Source organism: Macaca fascicularis, chromosome 5, assembly GCF_037993035.2.
Source record: "Macaca fascicularis isolate 582-1 chromosome 5, T2T-MFA8v1.1".
NCBI lineage: Eukaryota > Metazoa > Chordata > Mammalia > Primates > Cercopithecidae > Macaca > Macaca fascicularis.
The window spans coordinates 177,645,331-177,670,075 of NC_088379.1; the positions used below are offsets into that span (position 1 = coordinate 177,645,331).

At 36.8% G+C, this 24,745-nt stretch overlaps 1 protein-coding gene across 2 annotated transcripts in view; it reads left to right on the forward strand.

Moving 5' to 3' along the window:
• Nucleotides 1–24,745, forward strand: part of GALNTL6 (polypeptide N-acetylgalactosaminyltransferase like 6) — a 1,202,623-nt gene that overhangs the window by 1,056,238 nt on the left and 121,640 nt on the right. The window lies entirely within an intron of this gene.

Here is a 24,745-nt window from a genome sequence, read left to right on the forward strand (position 1 = left end):
TGTCCAGAAAAGCATTTCCTAGATTTTCTTCTATAATTTTTATAGTTTGAGGTTGTACACTTAAGTCTTTAATCTATCTTGAGTTAACTTTTGTATATGGTGAGAGGTAGGAGTCCAGTTTCATTCTTCTGCACATAGATATCCAGTTATTCCAGCACTATTTACTGAATAGGAAGTCCTTTTCCCATTGCTTATTTTTGTCAAGTGGATATCCAGTTATCTCAGCACTATTTATTTAATATGGAGTTCTCTTCTCATTGCTTATTTTTGTCCACTTTGTACAAGATCAGTTGATTGTAGGCATGCTGCTTTATTTCTGGGTTCTCCAGTCTGTTCCCATGCTCTATGTGTGTTTTTGTACCAGTACCCTCCTGTTTTGATTACTGTAGTGTTGTAGAACAGTTTGATTTTAGGTAATGTGGTACCTCTGGCTCTGTTCTATTTGCTTAGGATTGCCTTGGCTATTTGAGCTCTTTTGTTGCTTCCATATGAATTTGAGAATAGTTTTTTTCTAATTCTGTGAAAAACAACATTGGTAATTTGACAGAAATAGCATTGAATCTATAGATAGTTTTGGATAGTATGGTTATTATAACAATATCTATTCTTCCAACCCATGAGCATGGAATTTTTTTTTCATTTTTATGTCATCTATTATTTCTTTCATCAGTCTTTTGTAGTTCTCCTTATAGAGATTTTTTACATCCTTTGTTAGTGTAGTCCTACATTTGCTTTTGTGTGTGTGGCTATTGTAAATGAGATTGCATTCTTGATTCAACTCTCAGCTTGAATGTTATTGGTGTATAAAAATAGTACTAAATTTTGTACATTGATTTTGTATACTGAAACTTTACTGAAGTCATTTATCAGGTCTGTAAGCCATTTGGCAGTCAGTGAGGTTTTGGCTAGTCATAGAATCATATCATTAGTGAAGAGAGGTAATTTGACTTCTTTTCCTATTTGGATGCTTTATGTTTCTTTCTTTTGCCCAAAGAAAGTAGGACTACCAGTACTATGTCAAATAGGAGTGGTAAAGATGGGCATCCTTGTCTTGTTCCAGTTCTTAAGGAAAATACTTCCAGCTTTTGCCCATTCAGTATGGTGTTGGCTATGGGTTTATCATAGATGTCTTTATTATTTTGATATATATTTTTAATGCCTAGTTCATTGAGGGTTTTTGTCATGAAAGGATAATGGGATTTATCAAAAGCATTTTCTACATCTATTAAGATGATTATATGGGCTTTGTTTTTAATTCTGTTTATGTGATGAATCATGTTTATTGATTTGCATATGTTGAACCAGCCTTACATCCCAGGAATGAATTAGCATCCCATGGTGAATTAGCTTTTTGAGGTACGACTGAATTTGGTTTGCTAGTATTTTATTGAGGATTTTTGTGTCTATGTTCATCAGGGTGATTTGCCTGTAGTTGTCTTTTTTCATTGTGTCTTTGTCAGATTTTGACATCAGGGTGATACTAGTTTCATGGAATGAGATAGAGAAGAGTCCCTTCTCGTCGATTTTTTGGAATAATTTTAATAAAATTGGTACCAGTTCTTCTTTGTATGGTTGGTAAAACTTGGCTGTGAATCCATCTAGTCTGGGCTTTTATTGTTTGCTGGTTTTTCACTACTGATTCAATTTCAGAACTCGATATTGGTCTATTCAGTATTTCCATTTCTTCCTGAATCAATCTTGGGAGTTTGTGTACTTCCAGGAATTTATTCATGTCCTCTAGATTTTCTAACTTGTATGCACAGAGGTGTTCATAACAGTCTCTGAGGATCCTTTTTATGTCTGCGGAATCCGTTGTAAAGCCTTCTTTGTTATTTCCGATTATGCTTACTTGCATCTTCTTTTTATCTTTGTTAATCTAGCTAGCAGTCTATTGATCTTGTTTATCCTTTCAGAGAACTAACTTTATTTTGTTGATCATTTGTAATGATTTTTGAGTCTCAATTTCATTTAATTCTGCTCTGACTTTCATTATTTATTTTTTTCTGCTAATTTTGGGGTTGGTGTGTTTTTGTTTTTCTAGTTCCTCTAAGTGTAATGTTAGATTGTTAATTTAATGTAGGTGTTCAGAGCCATAAGCTTTCTTTTTAATATTGCTTGTTTGCATCATAGAGATTTAGTATGTTATGTTTCTGTTTCCATTTACTCCAAAGTCATTCAGGAGCAACTTGTTTAGGTTCAATGTAATTGTGTGGTTTTGAGGGATACTCTTAGTATTAATTTTTATTTTTATTCCACTGTGGTCTGAGAATATGCTTAGTATGAATTTGATTTTTTTGAATTTATTGAGACTTGCTTTATGGCTAAGCATGTCGTTGAGGTTAGTGTATGTTCTGTGTGCCAATGAGAGGGATGTATATTCTGTGGCTGTTAAGTGGGGTATTCTGTAGATGTCTATTTTGTCCAATTGGTCAGGTGCTGGATTTAAGTCCAGAATTTCTTTGTTAGTTTTCTGCCTCAATGACCTGTCTAACACTGCCAGTGGGGTTTTGAATAGTCCCTATTATTGTGTGCCTAAGTCTTTTCATAAATCTAGAAGTACTGTTTTATGATCTGGGTGCTTCAATGTTCAGTGCATATAGATTTATAGTAACTAAGTCTTGTTGTTGAATTCAACCATTTGTCGTTATGTAATGACCTTCTTTGTCTGTTTTTACTGTTTTTGGTTTAAAGTCTGTTTTATCTGATATAAAAATAGTGACCTCTACTCTTTATCGTTTACCATTTGCATAATAGATCTTTCTCTATCCCTTTCCTTTGAGCCTATGGGTGTCATTACATGGGAGATTGGTCTCTTGAAAACAGCAGAAGATAGGGTCTTTTTTTTTTTTCATCCAACTTGCCACCCTGTGCCTTTTAAGTGGGGCATTTAGACAGATATGTGAGGTTTTGATTCTGTCATGATGTCAATGGTTGGTTGCTTCATGGTCTCAATTGTGTAGTTGCTTTATAGGGTCTATAGACTATAGACTTTTTAGGGTCTATATATGTTTTTGTGGTAGCTGTTATCGATTTTTCATTTCCTTGTTTGGAGCTCCCTTTAACATATTTTGTAAGGCGAGTCTAATGGTAGCAAATTCCCTGTCTGGAAAAGTTTTTATTTCTCCTTCAGTTATGAAGCTTAGCTTGAGGAGACATAAAATTCTTGTTTTGAATTTTTAAATTTAAGAATGCTAAAAATATGCCCCCAATCTCTGACTTATAATGTTTCTGCTGATGAGAAACATATGAGGTTGATGATGAGGTTCCCCTCATAAGTGACATAACCCTTTAGCTGCCTTTAAGATTTATTTCTTTGCATTTACCTTGTAAAGTCTGATGACTGTATGTCTTGGGGATGGTCATCTTGTATAGTATATTACAGGAGTTCTCTGAGTTTCTCAAATTTACATTTCAACCACTCTGGCAACATTGGAAATTTTCTTATATATTATATTCTCAAATATATCTTCCAAATTGCCTATTCTCTCTTATTCTCTCTCAGGAATGCTAAGAAGTCATCGGCTTTGTCTCTTTACATAATCCCATATTTATTGTTGCTTTTGTTCATATTTTCAGTTCTTTTTATTTTTGCCTGACTGGGTCTTAGAGCTTTTATATTCTTTCCTCAGCTTGGTCTAGTCTTTTGTTAAGACTTCCAACAGTATTTTGAAATTTTCATAGTGAATTTTTCAATTCCAGAAGTTCAGTTTAGTTCTTTCTTAATATGGTCATGTCATTGTTCAAGTCTTAAATTGTTTTTCTGGCTTCCATGCATTGGCTTTCAATTTTCTCTTGAATTTCATTGAGTTTGCTTGCCATCCAAATTCTGGATTTTATTATTGAGCTTCCTTGCCATTCAGACCCTGAATTCTATGTCTGTTATTTAAGACATTTCAATGTGGTTAGGATCCATTGCTGGGGAGCTAGTGCAATCCTTTGGATGTAAAGAACTGCTCTGACTTTTTGTATTGCCAGAGCCCTTCTCATATGAGGAGGCTGGCAATTCTTTTTCCTTTTTAAATTGCTCTACTATGGATGAGGCCTTTTGTTTTTATATATTATTTTTCCCTTGAGGGTTTTTCTGTGGTGTATGTTGTGTATCATTGATTGCCTTCATTTCTGAATGCTTTCAAATGGTCAGGGCTCTGTATGGGCTCCTTACTTGTGGATAGTTTCCTGCTTTGGGTTTCACAGGTGTTGGGTGTTAAAGAAACTTTTTCTTTGGTGGTGTAATTCAGAATCTGAACCAGTACATGGCGCTTAAGAGTAAGGGCCAGAAGATAGGCTCTTAGCCAAGCTCCCCTTGGAGCTTACTGTTGTGTTGTCAGCTTTGTTCATATTTTTAATTCTTTTTCTTTTTTTTTTGGTTTGTGTGTGTGTGTGTGTGTGTGTGTGTGTGTGTGTGTTTTTACTGCTGCATATGCACTTGCACCTTTTTGTTGTTGTTACTGCTGCATATGCCATATGCCCTTACTCTTTAGTGGCCTGGAGATGGGAGATGGGGTGCAAGAGATGACTCCTTCACCAACTCCATTCTGGGGTCTTGGTAGAGCCCTTTTCAATTATTGGTGTTGCATCCGTGATTTCTTAGTCTCAAGCGAAACTTTGGCAAACTGCTTTCCCTCCTCCCTCAGGGGCAGCCCAAGGCAAGGTTTACGTCACCAGGAAATCCACGATTATTTAGGGACCTACTTGTCCTCTGAGCTTGGCAGAGTCAGAACAGGTTGTGGTGTGTGTCTGCAGGTGGTCTGGTGATGCAGTGGGTCAAGGGCAGAGGATGCCCAGGCAGGACAGTAATACCATACATGTGGCACCCACGGCCTGCTGTTCTTAGCCCAGCAGACAGCTGTGGGGCCAACCCAGCTCACACTTGCCCAACCCAGTAAGTCTGCAGCATCTGCCCCAGGAGTGGGCCTGACAGCTGGGCTTGTCCCAAACCTTCTGTGCCAAGATTGCTGGGCAGTTCCAGGTGTTCCACGCTGTAGGGATCCCTGAGGAAAAAGGTGCTACTGGCTAATAGGCCACACCCTTCCCAAAACAGTCTTGTCGAGAGAGAGGGACACTCAGCTCCCACACCAGCACACAAACCTGTGTATCATTCTTCTAAGTGTTCTGAGTGTGGAGCATCCTCCCCTCCTCAAACTCAAGCCAAAGATCTCAGCTCCAAACCGCTGGACAGTGTACTCGAATCCTGGGGGTTTTGGGACCAGGCCTACAGTTTTGTCTGCTGAACCCTCACTGCCCAGAGCTGACTGTGCTGAAGGAGCCAAACGACTCCCAGGCAACCAGCAAAACACTCAGGCAGGACAATGAAAGCTGCGCTGTGGGCACCTTCCTGAGGGAGTGACCAGGCAGGCAGTGTTGGGAAGATCTGGTCGACAAGGGGGCACATAGATCAGATGCACCCCAATCCCATGGAAGAAATAGCCAAGGCCTGCTCTCTCCCAGCTTGGCAGAAAGCAAGAGCTGTAGTCACTCAGAACAAGATAGAGAGCCTTGGGGGGATGGGTACCTATGGTCACATTTTGTTGCAGCTGCAGTGTGCACTGCAAAACCTTCTGGGATCCATGCAGGTTTGTGCTCTTCCTCTGCCTTATCTCCAGGCAGTTCCCTCTGCCAATTCAAATGCCTGTGGAGGTCATAGGACCTCATGTATCTAGGATCCTAGATATCCACAGTGGAAGTGTGGAGTCCCGGAGCTCCTTCACTAGCCTCTTCCTTAGGACCTAGTCAGGTTTGGGAGCTGGTCCTCAACATTCCCCAACTCCAGGCAAGCTTCCCAGCTTCTTCCCTCTTCAAACATGGTGTCTATGTCACCTATCAACTTTCAGTATTTTCTTTCAGAAGATCTGTTCAAAGTGTGATGGTTTACTCAATCTTTTGGTTCCTCTCAGTGGGAGAGGTGTCTCAGCTATGTCTAATTAACCATCTTAGTTCAAGCACTGTTTTATTGTCTCAGTTTCACATATTTATGTTCTGATCTTTATTATTTCTTTGATTTTGCTAATTTGAGGATTGGTTTGTGCTTGCTTTTCTTGAGGTGCATCATTAGGTTGTTTATTTGAAGTATTTGAAGTTTTTCTATTTTTTATGTAGGCGTTTATTGCTGTAAACTTCCCTCTTTGTACTGTTTTTGCTGTATCCCCTACATTTTGGTGTGTTGTGCTTCCAATTTTGTTTCAAGAAATATTTCAATTTCCTTCTTAACATCTTCATTGACCCGTTGGTCATTCAGGGCATGTTGTTTCCATGTACTGGTATATTTACAAAGTTTTGCTTTCTATTGATTCTGGCTTTATTTGATTGTGGTCAGACATGATTTCAACATTGTTTAATTTGTTGAGCCTTTTTTTTGTGGCCTAACATATAGTCTATCCTGGAGAATGTCATATGTGCTGATGAAAAGAATCTGTATTACATATTAATTGGATGAAATGTTCTGTAAATGTCTGTTAGGTCCATTTGTTCTAGTGTATAGTTCAATTATGATGTCTGTTTGTTAATTTTCTGCCTAAATGATCTGCCCATTGCTGAAAATGGGGTGTTGAAGTATTCTACTATTATTGTATTGCATTCTATCTCTCCCTTTAGAAATGTTAATATTTGCTTTATGTGTCTGGGTGTTTTGGTATTGGTATTGGGTGCACATGTATTTACAATTGTTATATCCTCTTGCTGAATTGATTTCTTTATCATTATATAATGATCTTGTTTTGTGTTTTTTACAGTTTTTTTTTTTTTTTACCTAAAGTCTCTTTTGCGTGACTGCTCTTTTTTTACTTAAAGTCTCCTTTGCATAGCTGCTCTAGCTCTCTTTTTATTTCTATTTGCACTGAATAACTTTTGTTCTCCCATCACCTTCAGTATATGGGTATCTTTATAGATAAACTGAGTTTCTTATAGGCAGCATAAGTTAGGTCTTGTTTTTTTAATTCAGTCACTGTGTCTTTTAATTGGAGAATTCAGTCCATTTATATTCAATGCATTATTGATAAGTAAGGATTTACTGCTATCATTTTGTCACTTGTTTTCTAGTTGCTTTGTAACTCTTCTTTTCCATTCTTTCTTCTTTCCTGTCTGTCTTTGTGGTTAAGTGATTTGCTCTGATAGTATTTTTCATTTGTTGCTTTTTACTTTAGTGTATATATTCCACACTTTTCATTTTTAGTGTATATATTATAGATTTTTGCTTTGTGGTTACCATGATGTTTACAAAAATCATCCTATACTTATAACGAGTTACTTAAAATGATACCAACTTTGATTGAAAATAAAGAAAAAGAAAAGAAACAAACTGAAAAAAAACCTATACACTTTTCCTCTCTTCTCCCCTCACATTTTAAGTTTTGATGTCACAGTTTACCTTTTCATGTTGCATATATCTTAACAACGTGTTGCAGTTATTATTTTTAATGGTTTTGTCTTTTAGTTTTCTTACTAGATTCAGTTTCCACACCATGATTGATTAGTATAATAATCACATTTATGTCCTTTTCTTTTGGTGTCATGGACTCCCTTAAGCATTTCTTATAGGACAGCCTAGTAGCAATAAATTGCCTTGGCTTTTGTTTGTCTGGAAAAGTCTTTCCTATTCTTGTTTTTGTTTGTTTTTTTGTTGTTATTTGTTTGTATTTTTCCTTTCAGCACTCTGAATATATGGTTCCACTCCCTCCAGTCCTGTAAGGCTTCTGCTGAGAAGCCTGCTGTCAGGCATAGTATAACTCCCTTAAATGTTATTTGCTTATTTTCTCTCATTGCTTTCAGAAATTTTCTTTGTCTTTTACCTTTGTGAGATTGATTATAATATGTTTTAGGGTATTCTTGTTTGGGTTGAATAAAATTAGATACTTTTCACTTTCTTCTGCCTGGGTATTTATGTCTCTCAAGGTTTGGAAAGCTCTCTGTTATTTCTTTAAAGAAATTTTATGTTTATCTGTCCATGTCAGTTCCCTCTTTAACTCCAATAAACTGAATATTTGCCCTTTTGAAGTTGTCCCATAGACTCCATAAGCTTTCTTCATTTCTTTTTATTATTTTTCTTTTTTCTCTTCTGTCTATATATTTTCAAATAGTCTATCTTCAAGCTCACTGACTCTTTTGTTTGATCAGTTCTGCTATTGATGCTTTCTATTGCATTTTTCATTTCATTCATTGTATTTTTCACCCAGGATTTCTGTATGATTTTTATTATTCTTCCAATCTCTCTGTTAAATTTCTTTGATAAGTTTTTGGGTTATCTGTGTTTCCTTGAGGTTCATTGACTTCCTTAAGATAGCTGTTTTGAATTCTTTGTCTGAGAGGTCACACATCTCCTCACTTTAGGGTTGATCTCTAGTACCTTACTTTGTTTGTTTGGTCATGTCATATATCCCTTCATGTTCTTGATGCTTGTGGATGTGGAACAATGTCTACACATTGAGGGATTAGGTATTTATTTTAGTCTTCTTTGCCCGGTTTTGTTTGTGCCTGTTCTTCTTCCAAGGGCTTTTCAGAGATTCTAAGCAGACTGACTATTATGTTTCCTGATTCCAACTATAATCACTGCAGCCATTTCAGCAGTAAAGAACTCCCTAGGCCCAGGCATTCTACAAGTCTTTGAAGGACTCTCAAGTTGATGTGGGTTTTTGGCCCAGACAGACCTGGGGAATGCCTGAAGAAGATACTTGGGCTGTGTGGAAACTCTGGACAGGGGCTCAAGCCTAGAAGACTGTCCCAGTGGCCCAGACAAGCATGTCTCCCAGCAGATCCCTGCACAGGCAGGATGGGTTCAATTGCAACAAGGAGGACTGGGATTGAGACTGGACTCCCTCAGGATCTGCTATGGGAAGGAAGAAAGGATGCCTGTCACACGGGCTCAAACTGGTATATGTTTCCTAGCAGGTCCCTGCACAGATAGGATAGCTCCCTGACTGCAGCAGGAGGGGTCAAAGCTGATACTAGGCCGTCTTGTAATTTGGTGTCAAATAGAGACTGGAAACCCCAGTCTCAGCTCAGAGGGTGCATGTAACCCAGCAGGTTCCTTCACAGATAGGACAGTTTCCTGATTGCAGTAGGAGAGCTGGGAACTGATACTGGGCCTCCTAGAGGTCTGCTGTGGGACAGAGGCTAGCATTCCTGTCAAAATGGCTCAGATGGGTCCACCTCTCCCAGCAGGTCCCTGCACAGATGGGATAATTCTCCAACTGCAGCAAGAGAGACTGGAGCTGAGACTAGGCCTTCTTGGGATCTTCTGTGTGACAGAGGCTAGAACCATCTCCTTGGTTCAGGAAGGCAAACATCTTGGTTCAGAATGGCAGGTCTGAGCACATACAGGATAGTTCCCCAACTACAGTGGGAGGGGTGAAAGCTGAGATTGAGCCCCCTCGGGGATCTGCTGTGCGTAGAGGCTGGAAAGCCTGGTCTCACTGGCTAAGAGGGATGCATGTCTTTCAGCAAATCTCTGCACAGACAGGATAGTCCCCTGATTGCAACAGGAGGGTTTAGAGCTGGGAGTAGGCCCCCTAGAGACCTGCTGTGGGACAGAGATTGGAGACCCTATTTAGGCAGGCTCAGACTCAGGCTGCAAGGTATGGGCAATTTGCCCTCTGGGTCCTTGTGAGAGCCGCTCTGAGTTAGGAACTCAGCTGAGAGAGGCTAGAGCAACACCATGGCAATTTTCAGGCTCACTGCCTAACTTGATGTCAGTGGGCAGATGAGCCTTTCTTCCAATATGCTAATGTGCAAGAGTCCTTCCAAACCTCTTGACAAGTAGTTTTGGTTGTAGGCTTAAAGCAAAATGGAGCTATAACCAAGTTCCCCGGGGGACAGGTCTGTTTCCTTGCTTGAACTTGGAAGCAAGCTCGATGGGACAAAACACGTACCTTGGTGTTGGTCCACACTCTCAAAACAACCCTCCTAGGTCTTGGGCTCCACTGGGGTTTCACAAACTCCTACCTGAATGTTGAAGCTTCTTCAGAGAGACTTTTGACTGTGGATGGGTGCAGAATATTTGTTTTTGTAGGGGGATATGAGCAGGTTGCCTTCCATTTTGCCATTTTGGTGATGTCGCTCCTCCCAAGTAAGCTTTTGAATGAGAGAAACTACTTCCTTCTAATCTTTCAGTGAGATGTAGCCATGTCATATACAAAAAGAAATAATTCAAGCTTTCACTTGCAGGGAGGAAACTTGGTACTCTAATAGATCTGCTGCTCCACTACCGAGTGTGTTCCTTCTAAAGCACTTAAAACATACAGGTAGAAGAATTAAGACAAATTAAAATGAAATACACCAAGTTACTGAAGTTTTTGATATTTGTATGTTTTCTAGAAAGAGTAGGCCAGATTTTGATCTTAAGCAATTATTTCAAAATTGCAATAACAGAAGAGGAAACTTAAAAATACAAATGACAATATGGCTAGGCGCCGTGGCTTACGCCTGTAATCCCAGCACTTTGGGAGGCCAAGGTGGGCGGATCACGAGGTCAGGAGATCGAGACCATCCTGGCTAACACGGTGAAACCCCATCTCTACTAAAAACACAAAAATTAGCTGGGCGTGGTGGCAGGTGCCTGTAGTCCTGTAGTTCCCAGCTACTCGGGGGCTGAGGCAGGAGAATGGTGTGAACCCAGGAGGCGGAGCTTGCAGTGGACCGAGATGGTGTCACTGCACTCCAGTCTGGGCCACAGAGCAAGACACCGTCTCAAAAAAAAAAAGAAAAAAAAATACAAATGACGATGTACAGCTCTTCTTCATATGTCTCATATGAGCAAGTTTTTTGATTATTTTTATCTGAAATTGCCCAGTTCTCTACTTACTTTGATCAGTAAAATTACATACTTTATTACATATATATACACACACGTATATATTTAGGTAAAGTATCAAATTTCAGAGCTTATAAATAAAAATAATTGTGATAACATATGAAGATGCTAACCAAAGGAAAATAAAGAGCAAAAGGTTATACTCCAAACTACCAAGTTGGGTATTTTATTTCTTGTTTTATTTTTTTGAAATGGAGCCTTGCTCTGTCACTCAGGCTAGAGTGCAGTGGCGCGATCTCCACTCACTGCAGGCTCCACCTCCCAGGTTGACGCCAATCTCCTGCGTCAGCCTCCCAAGTAGCTGGGACTACAGGTGCATGCCACCACGCCCGGCTAATTTTTTGCATTTTTAGTAGAGATAGGGTTTCCCTGTGTTACCCAGGATGGTCTCCATCTGCTGACCTTGTGATCCGCTCGCCTCAGCCTCCCAAAGTGCCGGGATTACAGGCATAAGCCACCGCGCCCAGCCCAAGATGGGTATTACAAAAAAAAAAGGTCTCATAAAGTAAAAGAAAACTTTTTTCTCTTTTTCCTTGATTACAGTCATTATTTATTAGAAATGTAGGTGGATTCTTGCAACATTTCTCATACAGAAATCTCTTAAGTAAATCAGTTGTTGGTAAGTACTTCTAATATAAAATCAAACCAGTTATTGCTGAGGAAAAAAATGCATTCTGAATATAGTACAAGTCAAATGCAAGAATATAGCTAACTTTTAAAATTTGTGCATAAAAAGCAAATGATAAAACTGATTTTATTAAACTGTAACAGCTATATTCAACGTGTTAACAGAAATGTTATGTTGTCTTCAGAGTGTCGTAAAATAAGTATTACCAAAGTGAAACTCAGGAAGCATAATTGTAGTCTTCAGAACATCTAGAAATTTCCCTCTCACTGTGGTGGCAGTAATCCCTGAAATACCTTCTATTAAATTAGTGCTTATTTTCCCCACCACTCAAACACATCTAATTTCACATCTAAGGCACTTTTAAGACCTTTTTATAGATGCATTGTTTAAAATATTTGAATTTACTAATGGTTTTTGGGGTCTTCTGTTATAGCAATAGTTGTACACTTTGTTACATTGTGTGTGGCAGGAGGTAATACTAATAATACTAGTAACTATTGAAATAGCATCTACTACCTTTACTTAGTAGTGTTACCAGAAAGGGGTCTGGATCCTTACCCCAAAAGATGGTTCTTGGACCTTGCTCAAGAAAGACTTCAAGTTAACCCATAGAGTAAAGTGAAAGTAAGTTTATTAAGAAAGTAGAGGAATAAAAGAATGGCTACTCCACAGGCAGAGGAGCCCTAAGGGCTGCTGGTTGCCCATTTGTATGGTTATTTCTTGATTGTATGCTAAACAAGGGGTAGATTATTCATTCCTCCCCTTTTTAGACTAGAGGGTAACTTCCTAATGTTGCTATGGCATTTGTAAACTGTCATGGCATTGGTGGGAGTGTAGCAATGAGGACACCCAGAGGTCATTTTTCTTGCCATCTTGGTTTTGGTGGGTTTTGGCCGGTTTCCTTAATGCAACTTGTTTTATCAGCAAGGTCTTTATGACCTGTATCTTGAGCAGACTTCCCATATTATCCTGTGACTAAGAATGCCTTAACCTCCTGGGAATGCAGCCCAGTAGGTCTCAGCCTCATTTACCCAGCCTCTATTCAAGATGGAGTTGTTCTGGTTAAAATGCATCTGACAGTAGTACACACCAGATGCTGAGCTGAGTGCTTTGTGTGCATTATCTAGTTTAAAATCATAACTCTAAAAGGTGGGCATTCTCATTTCATTTTACAGATGAAGAAACTGAGATTTAAAATGTTAAAGATTATTAGATTAATTTTTTTAAGTTTTAAAAAATAAAATAAATTACCCAATGTCACTTAGGAATTAAAATGTTATGTTTCTGTTTAATTGCAGGGAATGCAGAAACATGAAATTTTCTGACATCCAAACTATATATACCAACACCATTCTCAAGTCCATTGTTAACCTTTTGATCCCTACCTAATGGTTTCTCTCATTAAGACTAGTCTCTACACTGAAGTCTATTAATACAGCAACAAAATTTCTGCTGATCCTGAAAAACTACTATTGATTATCAGATATTGTTCAAATATTAGCTGGGTGCAAAGTTTACAATTGCACCTTGAACTGGAAGAACAGAATATTACATTTCATCCTTAAAGAGAAAAAGAAAAGCATTAAAGCATTAATGAATTCTCAAAGCATTAAAGAAAAAAAATGGGATTGCTGTTTTTGCAGTATCACCAAAATTCAAGGGATATTTTTTAGTTTTCGCAGTTCAAGAGGTTTTTTTTCTTGAATTTTTTTAATTCATGAATTCTTTAAGCTTAAAGTGTTATTCAGAAAATTCCTATTAAGCAAGAGATGCCTGGCTTTGAATAGTAAACTGGTTGGTGGATAAAATTGCTATTGAAAATCTGGAGAGTTTGCAAAATATATATTTTGCATTCTAAATCACAAAAGTGTTTTTTAGGCAGCCATAAACTTGCATCTTGCACTTCTCTGTCACTTGTATCTATCACATCTCTTCTAGTGACCTGAGATTTTATTGCCTCACTTTCCTATTTTTCAGTTATCTGTCATTCTGAAGGATATAATTGGAATGCAGCCCTACCGTCTTTGTCTAGAAACCATGGCAACAGTACTGGAAGTTCAGGACTAAATTGCCCCAGGTTGTTTGGTGGGAATGATAGATTCTTTGGCGACAACTCTGTCTTAACAGGGTCCCATTTCAGACGTAGTCCTTCATTCTTCTCACTATTGTTGCTGACCCTGGGGGTTCCTGTCCCTCCCTGTTAGTATTTGTAACGATGAAGTTAAACCGACTTTGGTAGAATTTGCAGTGAAACAAGAAGAATTTTCTCTGTGTGAAAGGAATCAAAAGAGTTGTAGACAAATAGCTGTATTAAATGGTAATAAAAATAGAAGACAAAAATCAAACATCTGCATTTTGGAATATTTTTCATCAATTGTGATTAATTTTACAGTGGAAAGCACTGTAAAATATAACCTGGTCAGCATTTAAGGTCTGGAAAACACATCTAGATAACTGAGAATTGACTAGCTGATTGTAGGCCATAATATAGAAATTAAGTCCAGAATTTAAGTGTTGTAATTCAAAAGACTTTTACAAATGGTCATTATCATGCATCCATGCTTCCTGTTTACCCTTGAAACAAAGAATCATTTCACTAAAAGTGTATGACAAAATTTCAAAGCTAAATGAAAAAAATTCCAGAAAATTGCTTTATCTGAAGGACTGAGTTTTTGCTCAAACAGTAGTTGGCTAGGAGTGCTCTTCAAATCTGTTTCTATGTAAATATCTTTTATTTTCCAAAAATTCTGACTAGATGAATAAATTTCATGCCATAACATAAACGTCTACCCTGTAGAATTTTCAGGAGTCAGTTGAGAAAAATGAGCTCTCTGGAGAAATGATCTGTCTGCACTATGCCCAGTCTTCAGTCTCTTTTAATAGTAATCTGGACTCCTGAGTGGTTCAGAATTATCCAGCTGTCTTTCAAATGTTTCTAGATAAGCTAGCTGGAGGGGTTGGGGGACAGACAGAGTATTGAGTCAATCCTTCAACCAGCTTTTATTGAGCATCTAATGTATGACAGGCATTGTTCCAGGTACTTAATTTGGAGTTGCCCCTGGAAACACAGAGGAGCCTGAGACAGACCTCACAATGTGGCATAAAAGACACACAGCCCACATCTTAAATGTTGTCTACTGTTTAAGTTACTAAAATGATATGAAAACCACCACAAGTCTCTAATTTTCCAGAGTGCAATTTTACATCTAGTCCCCAAAGATTAAAATCCAAATATTAACATTTTCAAATGATCAGTCCTTTGATAGCAAAAACTTTTATCAAACTAAAAGTGATTAGCGACAATGAACACTAATTAGGCATCCAAAAGAGACTGAGAAGGAAGCCCAGGGAGTGCTCTGCAGAATCCTCTGGTAGGAGATACGAAGTCTCGATCCAGGTTGAAGAACACAAAATCTGGTTTCCACTGCCCTTTTCCATCCATGGGAGCTTGCCAACATGGTCCCACGTGAATCTGACAGTTCTTGGGCCATCTATAATTCCAGGAAAAGCCCTTGATCAATAGCCTCAGCAAGGCAGAAACATCCAAAGTTCCAGTTGAGACAAGTATGAACACCATCTGTCCTAGAATGAATCTAATAAACTCGGGAGCCCTACAGCCTATTGCAAAACCATTCTAATGAATTGTAACAAACTAGGTAACCACCTTTGTTGTGTTTTATTGTCCCACCTGTTTGGTAAGCTTAAGACCCAGACATTTAAGGAAATGTTAACTTACCTCTCACAGTCATTCAGCCCTTATCAGTCGCGAATTCATTCAACAGACATCTACTTATTGATTACAATGTGCCAACCCTGGGCTAAGCTCCTGAGATTCAAAGATAAATGTGAGAAGTTTCCCTCTCTGAAGGAGCTGACTCTCCAGTAGCAGCCTGGAAAATTAATTCACTACAATTCCTCATCGTCACTATTGTTTGGAATATATTTTATTCCCACATTCACTGTAATAATTCAAGACATATCCAATAGCTTTTTCAACAGCCTTACCTTGTCTAATCTTTCTCCTCCTTTAATCTACCCAACATTTCATTATTTTTTCCCTCAGTAACTTTATTTTCCCCCTAAAAGTTTACACTTGTCACTAATTACTATACAAATCAAATGAACATATTGAATCATAAACCATGAAACTTTCTATAAATTATCTGCTTACCTAACTGCCTCAATCTATACTGCACACCATCCTAAACAGTGTTTTCCCCTCCTTCCTAAAAAAAGATGGAGACTTATACTTCCATTTTTGTCCTGTTTTATTGCAGGGATTTTGACTAACTAGTCAGACTTGGTTCTGTTTCTGAGAAATTTGTTTATTCTAACAATACTAATCAGCAACCTGCACTGCGAGTCCATATAACATACAAGCTTAACTCTGCAGAAAAAGGCAAAGGAAGCCCAGCAGAAGATTTTGGATCAAGTACAACTGAGATGACTATTTCACCCATTAAACATAAACATTAGTGAAGCAGGAAAGCATATAAACTACATTAACAATTTTCTATAACATAAAACCTATAAATGTACATTTATCTTATTTACCAGTCTTACACAACGGAGGAGAAAGTTTTCTTTTTTCTTTTTTTTTTTTTTGCACTTGAGCCCAGTAATTGGAGTAAAACTACAGTTGTATAAACTACACCCACACTGCATTCTCTGTGATTTCTGGTTTGAGTTCCTTTAAGTTGGAATGAGAACCTAAAGACACATAAGAGCAATCTTAGTGCAGTAATAGAATCCTTTTGGGGGTTTGTTTTATTATTTTACTCAATCTTTGTTATCTTGCCCACATCTATTTTTTTTAACTTTTATTTTAGATCCAGGGGGTACATGGGCAGGCTTGTTACCTGCATATATTGTACGATGCTGAGCTTTGCGGTAGGAATGATTCTATCACCCAGGTACTGAGCATAGCACCCAACTGTTAGTTTTCTTAACCCTTGGCTCCCTATTTTGACAGAAAATTTTTAAAACAATCCTTCCAGACTCTTCAAATTAGTTTTGACATGAACAACAGTTCTGTTTTTATAACTATATATCAATTTAAATAATATTTAATTAAATTATAGAATTACAATGGAAAAACTAGCATAATCACATTTTGGGAAGAAATGCACTGCCTTTGAGGAAAGCATGTAACTTAACTATTGGAAGTATGGGGAGCAAAAAATGACAAGTGTATTCAGTGTAGCCTATAGGTTCATTGTAACATGGACATCATTCAATGTGTTTACAGAACAAATAGCGATGGTTAATACCTTTAATTGGTTAAACAGAGCTTCAGTCCTTGCTCTCAAAACCCTTCAGTCTAATAATAGAGACAGGAAAAGTATCTGTAGCAAGGAGGTAGGGGCACTGTTCCCTTTGCATGGAGGTTAATTTCCCACTTGCTCAGTTTTGTTATAGGGTGAGGCTGTCTCTTCTGGTCCTTGTCCTCACACAGGTGCCCCAGTCCCCTGACTTTTGTCCAGGGGGCTTACAGGTGGCCAGGTTTGTTGAATGGCCTGTGTGCTTGAATGACAAGTCTGTTGGGGAGTCAGTCTTAGAGAGCTGGTCCTGTCCTTTGCCCCTTCCTCTCCACCCTGGCCCTCCAGACATGTTCCTTCTGCTGTATTTTTAGTTACTTATTTTTGGCCACTTGTTTTTCTCATCCCCCAGGCCCAGTCTTATGTAGTCTCTCTTAAGCCGGAAAAAAAACAAAACAAAACAAAACAAAACTCAGTCCTAAAATAAGCCTCTGGTGTTTCTTTGAATCTTTGTTTCTACTTCGGTGTGGCACGAAAAACAATGCTCCTGGAGTGAGAAGAGAGAATATTGAAAACACACTGGGCATAACCAGACTAATACGTCAAGGTCTAATTCTGCCACACACAAATGCACATATACAGTTTAAAGGGATTGAAATACGTCTGAGATTTTAATAGACAACATCTCTTATTTTGTGCCCCTTTATGATTATAGAATATTTACATTGTATCCCTAAGTTCAGGCCACTGTATTCTTTCTACGGCAATGATAACTATAATTTGAGCTCTTAACAAGAAAAAGTAATGGGTTAGCACTTAAAGGTCATCAGATTTAATTTCTCATCCCATTCAACACTAGTGCAAAATGAAAAAAAAATCTGTTTTATAATTACAAAACAGGCCATTACCTAGTTCATATCAAAGCAAAGATTCAAATTTGAGTTTGCTCTCAAAACCATTAACCTAATTTATTTTAGCAGGAGAAATCGAAGACTATATGGTCTTATTAAAAAGTGGCTACTGCTACTTTCTGAAACTACTTTTAAAAGGAAATACAGCTTCCTCCTGTCTGACCTTTATTAAAGACCTGAAAAATCTTGTTATGATTTAATGTAATATTTAACTATTTACTATTTTCAAAGTGCAGTGGTTACTCAATAAGGAATGAACATACGTAAGAGAGACTAATCAATGAGTACAGAGCATTTAGTTCTAAAGAATAAATTCGAACAAGGCAACAGCCATCACTATGGAATTATTACAGCTCAGGAAACCATATACTCTAGTGTATAACCTCATTACAGAACTTCTCAGGAACAACATGGATTTTGCTATTTGTGCCTAAGATAAACTCAAAATTAGTAAGTCCACAAAATTAGCCAAATTTAAAGTTTCCCTACATAGTACATAAGCCACCAAAAATTTTTAAGTATAGTTATACTTTATTAATTAGATGTTACACAATTACAATAGATTTAGAGTTTTAAGATGGAAAAGAAAGACCTTCTCCTAGAGATACTCAAAACAAACAAACAAAAACAAAAAGGAGAGCAAGAAACAGAAACAAAAACCCTAAATTTATCCTCAACAAAACTACTGCAATCTTACCCCCAACCACGACCTATAAGGAAGGATATCATATGCAGTAAAGGTAAATTCAAAGATGGCAAAACAGGGCCATGGAAAGATGAAATGGCCACAACTACAAATCTCACTTGAAGTCAACAGATATCAATTATCCAAAGTAACTGGCGCATCCCACTAAGTGGGGGATCAGGAATCCCTTGCCTGAAACAATAGCAACAGATGAGGTTGCTGGTGGCCAGAACTTCCTCTGGATGAGTATGGCACAAAGGAGAAGCAGATTTTATTTTTAGTTTACACAGCCAAAAGGAAATAATTAATAAGAGATATAGGTAGATATAGAGACAGATAAATTCATTAGAAATGGTTAAGTGGCCAGTAAAAAACACACACACACAAATACCCAAAAATGATAATGGGGAAAAAATTAAAATTTCAGGAAAATTTAAATAAGATTGCTTTGCTCAATTCTATGCAAATTAAGATTATTGGTGAAACAGATGATTTCTAAGAAAATATAAATGGCAAAATTGACCCTCAAAAAGAAAACATCTAAACTGACTGTATTCTTTTTCTATTGATGTATAACAAATTATCACAAACTTAGTGGCTTCAAACAACACAAAATAATCCCACAGTCCTCTGGTCAGAACTCCAGCATGTGTTAGCAGAGTTCTCTGCTAAGGTGGACATCAAATGTTCAGCCAACTCTGTCCTTGCCTGGAAGCTCAACTGGAGAAACCTCTCCTTCCAAGTTGGCTGTGGTTGTTGGCAGAATCCATTTCTTTGTGGTTGTGGGACTAAGCCCCCACTGTCTTGCTGGCTGTCATCTGGAGATCACTTTCAGCTCCTAGCAGCCACTCTCTCAGGTCCTTGACACACGGCCCCCTCCAGGGCCATCTCACAGCATTGCAACGTACTTCTTCAAGGTCAGCAGAATTTCTCTCACATTTCAGAATCTCCAAATATCTTCCTTGAGGAAGGGCCCAGTCCCATGTTAAGACTCACTTGTTAGGCGAGACTTATCCAGGAAAATTTCCCTTTTGATTAACTCAACAGCAACTAAATTAGAACCGTAACTACATCTGCAAAACCTCTTCACTAACTTCACAGAATGTCATCTAGTCACAGGTTTGAAATCCATCATATTCACAATCCTTCCTATACTAAAGGAAGGAGATGATACAAGGGCATGTATACTCCAGTGGGAATTTTGGGGACCATCTGAAAATTCTGTCAGCCACACTCACCAATGACCATAGAAGAAAGAAAAAATCAACAATCTATCTTCTCCAAAAAAAATAAATCACCAAACCCCATTAGTTTTTTCCAAACCTTTAAGGAACACATACTATAATGTTTTTAAACAAATTTTTTTTTCTAAAACCAGAAAAGAAAGAAATTCTTCAAATTGAACATAAAATATCACAATATTTTAACAAAGCTTCACCAAGGTAGCATAAAAAAATAGAAAGTGAAGGTATATTTTATTTATAAATACTCACATTGAAAAATGCTAATCATAAATATTACACGATAGACTAGCTATTTAAAGACTATACACCAAATTAAGTTGAGCTTTCACAGGCATGTTTCAATATTGGGATATGTATTAACAAATTCACCTTAATAGTAAATTTTAAAGGTTATCATTACCTCTATAGATAACATAAAAGCATTTGATAAAATTTGCAAACTACTTTTGCAAAATACTTAATACAGTAGTTCCCTCTTATCCATGTGAATACATTCCAAGACCCCAAATGGATGCGTGAAACCTTGGATAGTACCAAACCTGATTGCTGTTGCTTGGAACATGTTTCTGTTCTGGTCCTCCATCCACAAATTTAATGCCTTTCCTATCCTAACTAAGCACTTAACATGCACTATAGCGATAACTTTTGCAGTTTGAGATGTGACAGTAAAACTAGCATGAATTTCTTTTTCCTCCTGCACAGTTTCATGGGTAGATTTGTTCTTAGGATAGATCTTAGCACCTCAGCATATGATTTTTTTTCTTTCCTTATTAAGTCAAGAACTGTCACCCTTTCACTTAAAGGAAGCACTTTACAACTTCTCTGGCACATTTCAGTTGCCAGAGTCATCACTCTTGCATTTGGGGGCCATTATTAATCGAAATATGAGTTACTTGAACACAAGCACTGCAGTAATGTCACAGCTGATCTTATAATCAAGGCTATCAAGTGACTACAGGCATACAGTGTAGCCCGCATGGAGATGCTGGGCAGAGGAATGACCCATGTCCCATGCAAAATGGAGCAGGAGGATGTGAGAGTTCATCACAATACTCAGAGCAGCACACAATTTAAAACGTATGAATTATTTCTAGAATTTTCTAATAATATTGTTGGACTGTGCTTGACCACAGGTAACTGAAACCATGGAAAGAGAAGTCATGAATAAAGAAGGACTACTGTATTTAGCATGATTAAAATATAAATATGTGTGTTTGTATAATGGATATATTTCAACTCAGAAGCTATCTATTTTCTTAATGAGAAAACTCTAGGAATTTTCCATTAAATTATTATTTAATGTTATTTTATATTATTCTGAAGATAGTAGGCAATGCAGTTAGATAAGAAATAAAAATATGACATAAAAGTTAGAAAGCAGGGAAAAAATTTTCTATTAGGTAATATGACCTGCCTAAATAATGCAGTGAAATCAACTGAAAAATGACTATAAACAATAAGAAATCCAGTAAGTTGCCTGGGTAAAATGTGCATGAGCGTGTGTGTGTGTGTGTGTGTGTGTGTGTGTGTGTGTATTTGTAAATATATGGAAAACAATAGCCTTTATAAAAAGAAACCACCCAAAGGATAAAAAGAAAAACAGAATTTATAACAGCAAAACAAAAACTAGGAATAAATTTTAAAACTGTGCAAAACTCTATCAAATAATGCTACAATCTACTAAAGGACCCAAAAAAGACTTGAAAAAAAATAAAAATTTATAAAGAAGATTCTCCCTGAGTATACTCATAAATTTAAGGCAGTCTCAGTAAAAATGGTAACAACTTTTTTTAGCTAAGCTAAGTGCTTCTAGCTCATAAGAAATAGAATAATAAGAAAATTTTGGAGAAAAAAATGATAAGGGGCTAATCATAACAGATAATACAATACATAATAAAATTAGCCTGAATAAACACATATCTATAGCACAAAAGTTAAATAGACCCAGATAAAAATGTGAAGTTAATATAAGATAAAATTAACATTTCAAATCAAGAAGGAGACAATAGTTTCCTCAGCGATAGTACAGTTCAACTATCCATTTTGAAGAAAAAAAAAATTTAATCCCACACTTCATACAAAAAATATGACGATCCTAAGATGATAAATCGTTTTAAGCATTAAAATGACAAAAACTATAATTACAAAAATTACACAAGAATTAGAATAGAGATAGTCTCCTAAGTGTGATTTAAAAAAAAAAAAAAAAAAAAAAAACTAGAAGCAATCAACAAAAAGGTTAATTCATTTACACAAAAAATTTTAGGTGGAAATAAAAGTCTAATGACAATCTAGGAAAAATTATTTGCACCTAATACCCTTCATACATAAAGATCTCTCACAAGTCAGTAAGATTAAGCAGTATTTTTTAAAGGTAAAATATTGTGACAATTCACAGAAATGAAAATACAAATAACTCATCCATCTAAAGTTATTGTTTCTCGATTATGATAAGAAAAATGAGAATTAATATTATGATAGAGTTTTCACTTATATTTGCAACAATCAGGAACTTTGATAGCAATGTGTTGGTTTACAGAAACAGATGCTCTGAAAATACAGTCAGTCACTGTAGTTAAAAGTGGTACAACCTCTTATGTGGAACAATTAGAAAATATGCCTCCAGATGTAAAATGTGTATATGTGTTGGCTCAACAATTTTATATCTATTCACATAACCCAAAGATAAACTCACACCTGTGTGAAATGACACAGATAGAACACATGTATCTCAATATTGTTCTTATGGATGGAAAAAAAATGGAAAACCCTAAAGATTTATCACTAAGGGACTGATTGAATTATTATCTACTTATGCTACAGATTACAGTATAGCCTTTAAAAATAATGCAACTTCATTTTTAGTAGTATGGAATAATATCCAAGCCTATTGGTAAGTGAAAAAAGGGCAAACTATGTAAAACAATTGTGGAAAAATTAAAACGAAGGAAATACAAATGTTTTTATTTATGTTGAATAACTTATATATAAAACATATATAGTATATGTGAACATATTTATAAGATAAAATTAAAATAGTTTCATATGCAGACAATATTCATAGATGTCCTCATGAATCCAACAAATATTTGTTGAAAGCCTATTATGTGAAAATTACATTGTTATTGAAGATAATATAACATTATAATCTCCAGGAATGACAAAGTCTCTACCTTATGAAATTGAGTGCCAAGACAGATTATGCATAAACAAACATGATCATTTAAATCAGCCTATATTACAAGGCAGGATCCTCACAATAGAGAACAGTTATAACTGACCACCTAATTGACTTGACATTTATATGTCAAAATGGAAGAGAGTAGAATGGGCTGTACTATTTCCTGGCCCCCATTTCTCACATATTAAACCCAATACCTGGCTCAATATGCATTCTCTGTTGGCCCCTGAAGGCCCCTGACTTTTAAGATCCTCTTAATGGAAGAATTAGTTTGGATGGTAAGAAAAACCTTTTAAAATACATCTATATCTGCATTAACGTGTTAATATATATTTACATGAATCTCACAATTTTTTAAATACAAACTCTAGAAACAAATCCAAAGTATTGATTAGGCCAAAACTTCCAAGCTAAAGGAAGGACTTTGGTCCACTAGGAAACCCCTGAGCAAAGAGAATAAGTGATTTGTTGAATAGTGTTTTCCTGCATGGCATCCCTGCCACAGGTCTGGACCCCAGGGTAGCTTCTTTTCCTCACACCTTACACCTCCAAACTTGAGTCTCTCTCTTCCAGCCATCATCAAAGCACTGTTTGCAGTGAATGTTCCATATGTTACACAACTCATAGACTTGTAGGAGAAACTACAAAATAATGACACAGTGGCATCCTAAAGAAAGAGGGTTGTTTCCGGGCCCTTGTCCCCAACCTGGGTCATTGGCCCCCAGACTCCACACTTGCTAACTTGCCAAACTCTTGGTTTCCAAGACAAACCACTGTCAAAGTACCGCAGTATTAACTAATAAGCATTTTCACTTTTTCCATAGTTTTCTGAAAATACAAAAACCCACTAGAGTGTTTAATTTATATTCCTAAAGTAATTTGCCTCCCTGGAAGGGTACAACTCAATCTCATTTTAGGAGTTTACACTTTTTCCCTTAAGCCATCTCTCTATAAACTATCATGACAATGCTTTGTACACATTGTTTTGTTAGAAATAAATTCAGCCTTATAAAATGTGCTCATTAGAAATTCTTTTTATGCCAAGGATGATTCTAAAATATTTTATATACCTTCTCATTGCTTTTATGAAACAGTTGTATTAGAGACCACTCCTTACTTCTGAGCTTGCAAAGTCAGTCAAAGGGTAGTTGCATTTCGTATCTAAAATGTGACAGAGCCTTTTTATGGTGCATCACATACCCCCAGATACAGAAGAAAACATCTAGACTTGTTCCTATGGAATTTTTTCCTTCAGTATTTAGCCTAGATGACATTAAAATAACCATTTTAGTTCAACATGCCCAGAATTGATCTTCCAAAGAAAATATTAAAATGACTCTAAACTCATTCAGAAACTCAAAGATAAACAGAAACAGCTGCTAAATGTCTTACCAGCCAGTCTGAGATTCATTTCAATTACCCAACAAAAGGTACCTCAGGTGTATCACAGCACTTTCAAGTTAAATTTTATGTCTATTAGATATAATAAGCCTAGGGGCATGTATGAATTCCTTCCAGTTGTTACTTCCTTTATGTCTGATGGCATTTTCCTAATTCCCTGTTTAATTTTATTTTAGCTGTTACAGATAGTTGTAAAGTGAGCAAGCTGTAACACTTTACATGGCATTCAGTACCTGTGGTAAGGTCAATTTGACTTCCTATTGAAATCTTTTTAATGTTGAGACTTTTTTCCAAAGTTTTCTATTTTTCTGGTTGCCATTTTTCCCTAACAAGAAACATGAAATATAATCTAAACACTCTCATGCTTCTAACACATCAATCTATATTAAGCAAGTCAATTTGCCCCCATACAAGAGGTATTTGTACAGAAAGTTTCAAAATAAAACACCACTCCATACAGTTCTCAAGTCCTTCACCCAAATCCTAATAACAATATTATTGTGAGCCTTCAGAGTGTATAGACGCATCAACTTTAGAGCTATAAGTATTTGATTTTTGGTTCCAAGATGGCCTAATAGGAAGAGCTGCAGTCTACAGCTCCCAGTGTGAGGGACACAGAAGATAGGTAATATCTGC